Source organism: Anopheles coustani, assembly GCF_943734705.1.
Source record: "Anopheles coustani chromosome X unlocalized genomic scaffold, idAnoCousDA_361_x.2 X_unloc_36, whole genome shotgun sequence".
NCBI classification, from domain to species: domain Eukaryota; kingdom Metazoa; phylum Arthropoda; class Insecta; order Diptera; family Culicidae; genus Anopheles; species Anopheles coustani.
The window spans coordinates 15,001-27,181 of NW_026525144.1; positions in this window are offsets into that span (position 1 = coordinate 15,001).

Sequence of the window (12,181 nt, forward strand, 5' to 3'; positions counted from 1 at the left end):
CCAACACTCTGGGTACCTCCGGGTACTTGGGGTTGGTTGAGGACTTGGTGAACAAACACTTGATATACACTCTCCGGATGTACTTCGGGTGTCACCTGTTGTCCGAGACCACTTGCATGGTTAGCAAGCGTTGTGATTCAATGGCCCTACCGGGCAAACACTTTGGGTTCGCAAGGACTTGGAGTGCCGGGACGGGTTGGCGGATCCAACACTCTGGGTACCTCCGGGTACTTGGGGTTGGTTGAGGACTTGGTGAACAAACACTTGTTGTACACTCTCCGGATGTACTTCGGGTGTCACCTGTTGTCCGAGGCCACTTGCATGGTAGCAAGCGTTGTGATACAATGGCCCTACCGGGCAAACACTTTGGGTTCGCAAGGACTTGGAGTGCCGGGACGGGTTTGCGGATCCAACACTCTGGGTACCTCCGGGTACTTGGGGTTGGTTGAGGACTTGGTGAACAAACACTTGATATACACTCTTCGGATGTACTTCGGGTATCGCCTGTTGTCCGAGACCACTTGCATGGTTAGCAAGCGTTGTGGTCTAATGGCCCTACCGGGCAAACACTTTGGGTTCGCGAGGACTTAGAGTGCTGGTAGTGGTTGGCGGACCCAACACTCTGGGTACCTCCGGGTACTTGGGGTTGGTTGAGGACTTGGTGAACAAACACTTGTTGTACACTCTCCGGATGTACTTCGGGTGTCACCTGTTGTCCGAGACCACTTGCATGGTTAGCAAGCGTTGTGGTCTAATGGCCCTACCGGGCAAACACTTTATGTTCGCGAGGACTTGGAGTGCTGGTAGTGGTTGGCGGACCCAACACTCTGGGTACCTCCGGGTACTTGGGGTTGGTTGAGAACTTGGTGAAGATACCCCTGTCACCTTGTTCGAGGCCACTTGCATGGTCGCAAGCGTTGTGATACAATGGCCCTACCGGGCAAACACTTTGGGTTCGCAAGGACTTGGAGTGCCGGGACGGGTTGGCGGATCCAACACTCTGGGTACCTCCGGGTACTTGGGGTTGGTTGAGGACTTGGTGAGCAAACACTTGATATACGTTCTTCGGATGTACTTCGGGTGTCACCTGTTGTCCGAGGCCACTTGCATGGTCAACGGTTGAGGTGGTGATGGCGGGTCGGTGCTGTAGGGTGCCGGCCTGTTGGCTGCCTTGGCCGGGTTGGTTGGTTAACACTTGATTGGGCTTGCACCCGAGGGTAATGGCACTTGAAGGTGGGTACTGGCCGGCTGACCTGGTGTGATGGTTGGTTGGTGAACACTTGGCGGTACTTGCACTTGGCTGTGCTTGGACTTGAAGGTGGGATCCGGCTGGCCTAGGCCATTGGTGGTTGGTTGGTGGGTTAGCCCTTAGCTGGGCTGGCTGGCTGGCTGGCCATCGGTGGTGTGGTGTGGTGTGGTGTGTGGAGTCGAGCATCGCGCGCCGTTGCCTTCTTCGGAGTGTTGTAGGTACGCAAGTGCTTGCAATGCAAAGAGGTTGGTGATGGAGTGACATTGCCTTCACCATGGAGTTGCGGGTACTTAGGTACTTGCAAGGAGATGGTGGTATGGTGGTGTTGCGTGTGTGGTGTTCGATTAGAAAGATATAATTTCTAAGTCCGGATTAGTGCTGTCAGTGGGGCCGCCGCTAACAGGTCCTGCACGGCCACCGTGGGGCTTGACTTGGCGCTATTCCGGACTTGGGGCGATCACGATGTCCCCGTGCGGGACTTAGAAGATGGAAGAACACAAGTACCCTTATCCCATGACTTGTGAGCGATTGGCATACGTTACCACATGAAGAGAAAAATTGGCTAAGTCCCGGATCCATATAATATGAAGAGAAAAATCGGCTAAGTCCCAGATTGGGTCTGTCAGAAATACACTTCCAAGTTACCACACAAGCAAGCAAGATGGCCTAGTGATGGATCCATATAATATGAAGAGAAAAATCGGCTAAGTCCCAGATTGGGTCTGTCAGAAATACACTTCCAAGTTACCACACAAGCAAGCAAGATGGCCTAGTGAAGGATCCATATGACATGAAGAGAAAAATTGGCTAAGTCCAAGATTGGGTCTGTCAGACATACACTTTCAAGTTACCACACAAGCAAGCAAGATGGCCTAGTGATGGATTCATATAATATGAAGAGAAAAATCGGCTAAGTCCCAGATTGGGTCTGTCGGAAATACACTATCAAGTTACCACATGAGCAAGCAAGTTACCACATGAAGAGAAAGCCGGCAAAGTCCGGGAATGTTACCACATGAACTGTAAAATGGGCAAAAACCTACCTTCACAGGGAACGTGAATAACTAAGGCTGTAGACATCGGATCGACAAGCCAAAGACTGATATGGAAAGGAAATGAGTAGTACTAGCTTTCCTGAGAGTTGCAGAGCTTAGACTGCATATGAACGGAAGTTATTAAGCGTCAAAGTCAGAAAAGTTGCCCGATGGAACACAAGTTCCAACTTAGAGCATGAATACCGCCTAGACGGTAAGAGGTACGGCCAGGCTGAGGAATAAGAAAATGTTGGCCAACATGTTCCCTAACTATCCCCCGAAGACCGCAAAGCAATCCAACATCAACCAAGAAAGTTATAGCCCGATCAAGGAAACACCTACTTTGCACCGATATTGCACCAAATATATGTACCAAGCACCTTCGGTTGCATACCTGCAGGGGCTTACCATAGTAGGCCATGGAAGACCGATATACCGAACATAATCACTTTCTATCTCCTCGGGTGTTGGAGATAGCGCTTTGCGGTATAAGAACGAAAGTTAGACCATATCTTGGTGCATCTTTTTGCCCGAGAACACAAGACCCTATCTACCAAGGCAAGAAAGTTGTGTGGGGACAAAATGTCCAAAAGTGCCCAAAGTGGCACACTTGAACCATATATTCGAGAAAAACACAAGTGTGGGCCCGAGCTAGCAAGTTGAAATGTTCTGACCGTCAGTAGCCCTAGTTGAGGTGCACTTATCATTATATGAGGCCAACGTGCCAGCTAGTCTCTAAAGGGGCGATATGGGTGTTCCAAGGTTTGTACCCAATTGAGGAAAAAACAGGGTAAGGTACGGTGTACCGCGAATAACTCGGGCTATAGATGTCCGATCGATGAGTTTGGCATATGTATGGAAAGGTCTCGACGAGACCTAACTACCCTGAAAGTATGAAGGCAAAGACTTGAATGACCGGGAATTTATTAAGTGCACAAGTGGTAAAGTTGCACCAAAGTCCATGTTACCCGAAGTGGTACATGAACACCCAATATTCGACCAAAACACAAGTTTAGAGACGAGCTAGCGAGCTACATTGTTCAGACCGTCAGTAGCCCGCATCAAGACACGCATTTAATTATACGGGGCCTAGCCGCTAGCTCGACTCGAAGTCGGTCATATGGTTGGTTGATGGTTTGGACCGACCACGTGGTGTACCAAGGTGATGTACCTTTCATGAATTAAAACTCTGGCTGTATGGCACTGAGCGACAAGCTAAGAAGTGATTTGGAATAGTCTTGAGTGGGACTATTTAGGAAAAATGCGAACAAAAAATCACAAAGTCCTTGGGCGAAGCTATTAGCGAAACATAGAGCAAATTGGTACCAAAAACTATGGAAATGGGACTTGAGTCAAAAATAACCGCAAGTTGGAGAAGAGATAGCAAGCTTGCGTAGAACATTTATAACTAGTGCGTGGTATGACCAACAAAAATGTGTATGGGGCCAAGGCGCTGGCTGGCCTCCAAAGTGGTGATATGGGCGATTCAAAGTTTGTACCCAAGTACGAACAAGTATGGAAAAAACAGGGTAAGGTACCAAGTACCATGAATAACTTCGGCTGTAGGTGGCCGAGCGAGGCAAACCGCATATCGTTGGAAAGGTCTCGAGGTGACCTATCTACCCTGAAAGTTTCATGAGCCTAAGTTGAAAGACCACGGAGATATTAGGTGATGATGGTCCAATTCGGGGACCAAGTCGCAGGAAATGGCACTTGACGAAAATCACCCTTGGAAGGTGAATACCGGCTTACCGGTAAGAGATAGCGACTTGGCGTAGAATATTCATAAGTTGGGCGTGAATAGACGCAACTTTCATTATATGGGGGCAACCCGGTCAGGGTGCTCCAAGTCGGTCGTTTGGTCGGTTTATGGTTTGGGCCGACCACGTAGTGTACCAAGGTGAGGTACCTTTCATGAATTATAACTCGGTCAGTTTGCCACCGAGCGGAAAGTTCCGGTGTGATTTGGAATGGTCTTGAGTGGGACTATCAAGGAAAAATACAAATTGAAAATCAGCTTGCCCATGGCCGAAGCTATTAGTGAAACATATAGCAAAATGGGTCCGAAAACGAATGAAATGGGATTTGGACCAAGAATAACGGCAAGTTGGAGAAGAGATAGCAAGTTGGCGTGGAACATTTATATTTTGGACATGGTATGACCAACAAAAAAGTATATGGGGCCAAGGCGCTGGCTGGCCTCCAAAGTGGTGATATGGGCGATTCAAAGTTTGTACCCAAGTATGAACAAGTATGGAAAAAACAGGGTAAGGTACCAAGTACCATGAATAACTTCGGCTGTAGATGGCCTAGCGAGGCAAACCGCATATCGTTGGAAAGGTATTGGGGAGACCTATCTACCCTGAAAGTTTCATGAGGCTGAGTTGAAAGACCACGGAGATATTAGGTGATGATGGTCCAATTCGGGGACCAAGTCGCAGGAAATGGCACTTGACCAAAATCACGCTTGGAAGGTGAATACCGGCTTACCGGTAAGAGATAGCGACTTGGCGTAGAATATTCATAAGTTGGGCGTGTAAAGACGCAACTTTCATTATATGGGGGCAACCCGGTCAGGGTGCTCCAAGTCGGTCGTTTGGTCGGTTTATGGTTTGGGCCGACCATGTGGTGTACCAAGAAGAGGTACCTTTCATGAATTATAACTCGGTCAGTTTGCCACCGAGCGACAAGTTGCGATGTGATTTGGAATGGTCTTGAGTGGGACTATCAAGCAAAAATACAAATAGAAAATCAGCTTGTCCATGGCCGAAGCTATTAGTGAAACATATAGCAAAATGGGTCCAAAAACGAATGAAATGGGACTTGGACCAAGAATAACGGCAAGTTGGAGAAGAGATAGCAAGTTGACGTAGAACATTTATATTTTGGGCATAGTATGACCAACAAAAAAGTATTTGGAGCCAAGGTGCTGGCTGGCCTCCAAAGTGGAGATATGGGCGATACAAAGTTTGTACCCAAGTACGAACAAGTATGGAAAAAACAGGGTAAGGTACCAAGTACCATTAATAACTTCGGCTGTATATGGCCGAGCGAGGCAAACGGCTCACCGTTGGAAAGGTCTCGGGGAGACCTATCTACCCTGAAAGTTTCATGAGGCTGAGTTGAAAGACCACGGAGATATCAGGTGATGATGGTCGTATTCGGGGACCAAGTCGCAGGAAATGGCACTTGACCAAAATCCCCCTTGGAAGGTGAATACCGGCTTACCGGTAAGAGATAGCGACTTGGCGTAGAATATTCATAAGTTGGGCGTGTAAAGACGCAACTTTCATTATATGGGGGCAACCCGGTCAGGGTGCTCCAAGTCGGTCGTTTGGTCGGTTTATGGTTTGGGCCGACCATGTGGTGTACCAAGAAGAGGTACCTTTCATGAATTATAACTCGGTCAGTTTGCCACCGAGCGACAAGTTGCGATGTGATTTGGAATGGTCTTGAGTGGGACTATCAAGCAAAAATACAAATAGAAAATCAGCTTGTCCATGGCCGAAGCTATTAGTGAAACATATAGCAAAATGGGTCCAAAAACGAATGAAATGGGACTTGGACCAAGAATAACGGCAAGTTGGAGAAGAGATAGCAAGTTGACGTAGAACATTTATATTTTGGGCATAGTATGACCAACAAAAAAGTATTTGGGGCCAAGGTGCTGGCTGGCCTCCAAAGTGGAGATATGGGCGATACAAAGTTTGTACCCAAGTACGAACAAGTATGGAAAAAACAGGGTAAGGTACCAAGTACCATTAATAACTTCGGCTGTATATGGCCGAGCGAGGCAAACGGCTCACCGTTGGAAAGGTCTCGGGGAGACCTATCTACCCTGAAAGTTTCATGAGGCTGAGTTGAAAGACCACGGAGATATTAGGTGATGATGGTCGTATTCGGGGACCAAGTCGCAGGAAATGGCACTTGACCAAAATCCCCCTTGGAAGGTGAATACCGGCTTACCGGTAAGAGATAGCGACTTGGCGTAGAATATTCATAAGTTGGGCGTGTAGAGACGCAACTTTCATTATATGGGGCCAACCCGGTCAGGGTGCTCCAAGTCGGTCGTTTGGTCGGTTTATGGTTTGGGCCGACCACGTGGTGTACCAAGTTGAGGTACCTTTCATGAATTATAACTCGGTCAGTTTGCCACCGAGCGACAAGCTGCGGTGTGTTTTGGAATGGTCTTGAGTGGGACTATCAAGGAAAAATACAAATAGAAAATCAGCTTGTCCATGGCCGAAGCTATTAGTGAAACATATAGCAAAATGGGTCCAAAAACGAATGAAATGGGACTTGGACCAAGAATAACGGCAAGTTGGAGAAGAGATAGCAAGTTGGCGTAGAACAATTATATTTGGTGCATGGTATGACCAACAAAAAAGTATATGAGGCCAAGGTGCTGGCTGGCCTCCAAAGTGGAGATATGGGCGATCCAAAGTTTGTACCCAAGTATGGCAAAAACTGGTAGAGGTACCTTTCATGAATTACTGCTCAGGCTGTATGGCACTTAGCGGGACGCTTGGCTCTGGTATGGAATAGTCTTGAGTGGGACTATCAAGGAAAAATACGAACAAAAAATCACCATGTCCACGGACGAAGGTATTAGCGAAACTTAGAGCGAAATTGCGACCAAGTCGCTGGAAATGGCCCTTGGACCAAGTATACCGTCAAGGCGGTACGAGATAGCGAGTTGACGTGGAATATTTATAAGTTTGCCTCCACGAGACGAAAGTTTAGTTATATGGGGCCAACCCGCTCAGGGTTGTCCAAGTCGGTCATATGGCTGATCGAAATTTTCGACCAAGTACTGAGAAAACAGGGTAAGGTACCGTGTACCTCGAATAACTTTGGCTGTAGATGTCCGAGCGAGGCAAACGGCATAGCGTTGGAAAGGTCTTGAGGTGTTCTAGGCACCCTGAAAGTTTGAAAAGGCTATCTGGAAAACTCGTGGAGATATTAGAGAAACATTGGGCCCAAAAGATACCAAGTCGCAGGAAATGGGCCCTCCAAGAACACCCTAAAATCCCAATTACGGCTAAGTTGCAGGCCAGCTAGCGAAGTGAAATGTTCTAGGCATAACTAGAACACGTTAATGCGCAACTTTTTGAATCAGAACTTTTTTCGATATCTGGCCCCCAAAGGGGGGATATGGGCGATCAAAGGATTTTTCCAAGTTTCGGTACTTTTTACGGTATCGCTCATAGCTCCGGCTGTATGCAAGCAAATGACAATCTAAGACATGATTTGGAAAGGTATTGAGCAGTACTAACTTACGTTAGAACACAGCGAAGCGCTATCGGTTCATGGCAAGGCCGATATAAGCAGTCAAAGATGAAAAATGTTGACAAAATGAACAAAAATTACCTTGGTACGCGAATAGCGGCCAGGGATGAAGAGGAACGAAGGTGGTGTAGAAGAATTATAATTAGGGCTTGGTACGCTCTAAAAGTTTGCCGAAGACCGCAAAGCGCTCAGACCCATAGAAAGTGGCCATTTGGGCCGAACAGTGCGTGCAAAGAGGTGAAAATGCAAAAATTGCACTTTGGGGGGCGATTTGCGGGGGGAAGGAGGGGTCGGAGGGCAAAATGTCCCTTGACCAAAAAGTCTTATCTCGTCGAGATCTACAACATTGCCGAAGACCGCAAAGCGCTAGCTCGCAATCGAAAAATCGAGAATTTGAAAATTTTCTAAGTCTTGGGCTCCCTAAGGAAAAGTTTCAAAAATCACGTTTGTCCCCAATTTTGAAGGGGAAGGAGTCGGTTCCGGGGCATGGTGTCTTCGGCAAAAAGTCTTATCTTTTTGCGTACTTTCGACTAGTTCAATAAAAATTTTTGACCCAAAATTTGTTCGGCGGACCCCTAGGTCGAAAAACCCGAAAAAAGTCGAAAAAAGTCGAAAATGTCGAAAAATGAGAAAACCTCATATTCGGACTCTACACGAGCCCCAGATATTGAAAAGTGAAATCCGCGGTCGATTTGGAACAAAAAATTGACCTAGGCAAAGTTGTATGGAGGTAGGGACCCCTGAGAAAAAAGTTTGGTCCCGAGGCTCCTTGGACCACCAAGTCCCTAGGTCGGACCAAAATCGGAAAAAATCCGACCAAAGTCGAAAGTGTCGAAAATTTTAAAAAACCCCTTTTGGGGCCCTATGGCCTCCCTAGATAATGAAAAGTGAGGTCCGCGGCCGATCCGGAAGAAAAACTTGACCTAGGCAAACTTGTATGACGGTGGGGACCCAAAAAAATTTCGATGAGTGTAGTTTAGACAGGCCGGAAAATGTATCGGTGGTCCGTATCAAGGGACGTCTTTTAGTTCCATGGGGTGGTGGTCGTCGAACAAAGTCGCCTAGGTCGACCACCAGAAAGACCAGTCGTGTTGTAATGGATGTTTTGACCACTTTACTAGGGAAACCTAGTAGGTCGAAGCAAATTTGGGGTTCGAGATGAGTTGGTGAAAGTTGGTCCAACCTAGGTGTGCTTGGTGGAGGTTGACCATGAAAGTAGAGCATGATAGGAATGACCATAACTTTGGTTCTAGATGTCGGATCGGTACACTTGAGGCAGTTTTGGAAAGGTGAAGGCCTGCTCTAGCTATGTTTCCTACCAAGCTGAGCGCCTACTAGTGACCCGGAGGAGGTATTAAGGGTCAAAGGCAAAAAGGGGTACCCTAAAGTGCATGTGACCAAGAAAATGGGAAAAACGGTATCGCCTATAGCTCAGGCTGTATGGCTCGGATCGGAAAGCTTGGATATGCGTTGGAAAGGTCTTGACGAGCGCTAGCTATGTGTCCTACCAAGCGAAGCGCTAGGTGTTGAGCAAGTCGGTCATATTAGAGGGCAAAGGTGAAAAATGGTGGTTTAGAGGCGAAAATTCACCTTATGATCGAAAATAGCGGGCGAACGATAAGAGCTACGAACACGGCGTAGAACAATCATAAGTACGTTACCACAAGACCTAACTTTGGCCAATATAGAGCGAGAAGATCGGAGGTACCCATCAGGGTGATATGGCTGGTTCAAAGTTGGACCAAAACGAGACTTGAGAAATGGGTTGAAACACGGTATCGCGAATAACTCAGGCTGTATGGAACGGATCGACAAGCTAAGATCAGTGTTGGAAAGGTCGAACCGAGCGCTAACTATAATCCCAAACAACCGAAGCGCTAAGTGTTGAGCAAAACTGAGTTATTAAGCGACAAAGTGGAAAAATAATACCAAAATTTCCAAAAATCACACAAGACCAAGAATACCGAGCAGGCGGTAAGAGATAGCGGGTTGACGTAGAATACTTATAAGTTTGCCTCTACGAGACCTAAAAGTCGTCCATAGACAGCGAGAAGATCGGACCACTCTGGAAGGGTGATACGAGTGGTCAAAAATTGGCAAAAATGAAACATGGCTAAAATGGATTTGACTTGTGCACCGTATAGCTCCGGCTGTATGGCATGGATTGTTAAGCTAGGATATGTTTTGGAAAGGTAACACCCAGCGCTAGATACGACTAGAAGAAAGCAAAGCGCTAACTAGCATGATTTGGAAGTTATTAAGCGTCAAAGTCGAAAAATGTTACCAAAATTGAAACTCGAGTACATTGGGCCAAAAAGTACAAGTTGTGAAATTTGGACTTACGAGTAAAATACCGAGCAGGCGGTAAGAGATAGAGACTTGGTGTAGAACAATTATAAGTTGGGCATGTTATAACCTATATTTGGCCCGAACATAGTCTCGAGATCGGTGGTACCTAAAAGGGTGGTACAGGTGTTAGATGGTTTTCCCAGAGCATAAGCTCCACATGATATGGAAAACGGGAAACATCATAACTTCGGCTGTATGGCATGGAATGGAACGAACAAGGTATCGATGGAAAGAGAAAAGGTAGCGCTAACTATAATTTCTTCCAAGCAAAGCGCTAGCATGTGACCGTTTGGGTGTTATTGTGAGTCAAAGTCTGAAATTGTTACCACGAGAGGCGAAAATCCAACTAAGTCCATGAATACCGGGCTGGCGGTAAGAGATACGGCTTGGCCGTAGAACATTTATAAGTTGGCCAAGACAAGGCCTAAGTTTCGTCCATAGACGACAAGAAGATCGAAGATACCTGAAGGTGAGATATGGGCGTCCCAAAGTGGGCCTTTGAAAAAGTGACAAACTTCCCTTATAACAGCATACACCAAATATCTCTGGCTCTATGGCACCGAATAAGAAGTTGAGCTCAGCGACAGAAAGGTGATAGTCAGCGCTAAATATCATACGAACAGAGTGAAGCGCTAAAGGGAAAGGATCTTGGTGATATAAGGTGACAAAGTCGAGAAAAGTTGCCTCAAAATCATGAAAAATGTGAAAAAATGGCTAAGTCCCGGGTGCCTTAAGGGCAGGTTAATCGAATGTACCGAGCTGGCGGTACGAGATAGAGACTTGGTGTAGAACAATTATATGTTTGGCATGGCAAGACCTACATTCGGCCAATACAAAGTGAGAAGATCAAAGATACCCGCAAGGGTGATATTGGTGTCCAAAGGAAAAAAGCACTAAGTCTTGGGAAACTTATATGAAGAAAAAGGACCCTGATGGGTCATATGGGATGGATCGAAAAATCGGCTAAGTCCCAAAATGGGGATGTCAGAACTACACTCATGTGTTACCACATCAAGCAAGGCAAACTTATATGAAGGAAAGGACCCTGATGGGTCATATGGTATTGATCGAAAAATCGGCTAAGTCCCAAAATGGGGATGTCAGAACTACACTCAAATGTTACCACACCAAGCAAGGCAAACTTATATGAAGGAAACGACCCTGATGGGTCATATGGTATTTTACGAAAAATCGGCTAAGTCCCAAAATGGGGATGTCAGAACTACACTCAAATGTTACCACACCAAGCAAGGCAAACTTATATGAAGCAAAGGACCCTGATGGGTCATATGGTATTATACGAAAAATCGGCTAAGTCCCAAAATGGGGATGTCAGAACTACACTCAAATGTTACCACACCAAGCAAGGCAAACTTATATGAAGCAAAGGACCCTGATGGGTCATATGGTATTTTACGAAAAATCGGCTAAGTCCCAAAATGGGGATGTCAGAACTACACTCAAATGTTACCACACCAAGCAAGGCAAACTTATATGAAGCAAAGGACCCTGATGGGTCATATGGTATTTTACGAAAAATCGGCTAAGTCCCAAAATGGGGATGTCAGAACTACACTCAAATGTTACCACACCAAGCAAGGCAAACTTATATGAAGCAAAGGACCCTGATGGGTCATATGGTATTTTACGAAAAATCGGCTAAGTCCCAAAATGGTGATGTCAGAACTACACTAAAATGTTACCACACCAAGCAAGGCAAACTTATATGAAGGCAAGGACCCTGATGGGTCATATGGTATTTTACGAAAAATCGGCTAAGTCCCAAAATGGTGATGTCAGAACTACACTAAAATGTTACCACACCAAGCAAGGCAAACTTATATGAAGGCAAGGACCCTGATGGGTCATATGGTATGGATCGAAAAATCGGCTAAGTCCCAAAATGGGGATGTCAGAACTACACTCATGTGTTACCACACCAAGCAAGGCAAACTTATATGAAGGCAAGGACCCTGATGGGTCATATGGTATTTTACGAAAAATCGGCAAAGTCCCAAAATGATGATGTCAGAACTACACTCAAATGTTACCACACCAAGCAAGGCAAACTTATATGAAGCAAAGGACCCTGATGGGTCATATGGTATTGATCGAAAAATCGGCTAAGTCCCAAAATGGGGATGTCAGAACTACACTCAAATGTTACCACACCAAGCAAGGCAAACTTATATGAAGGCAAGGACCCTGATGGGTCATATGGTATTTTACGAAAAATCGGCTAAGTCCCAAAATGGGGATG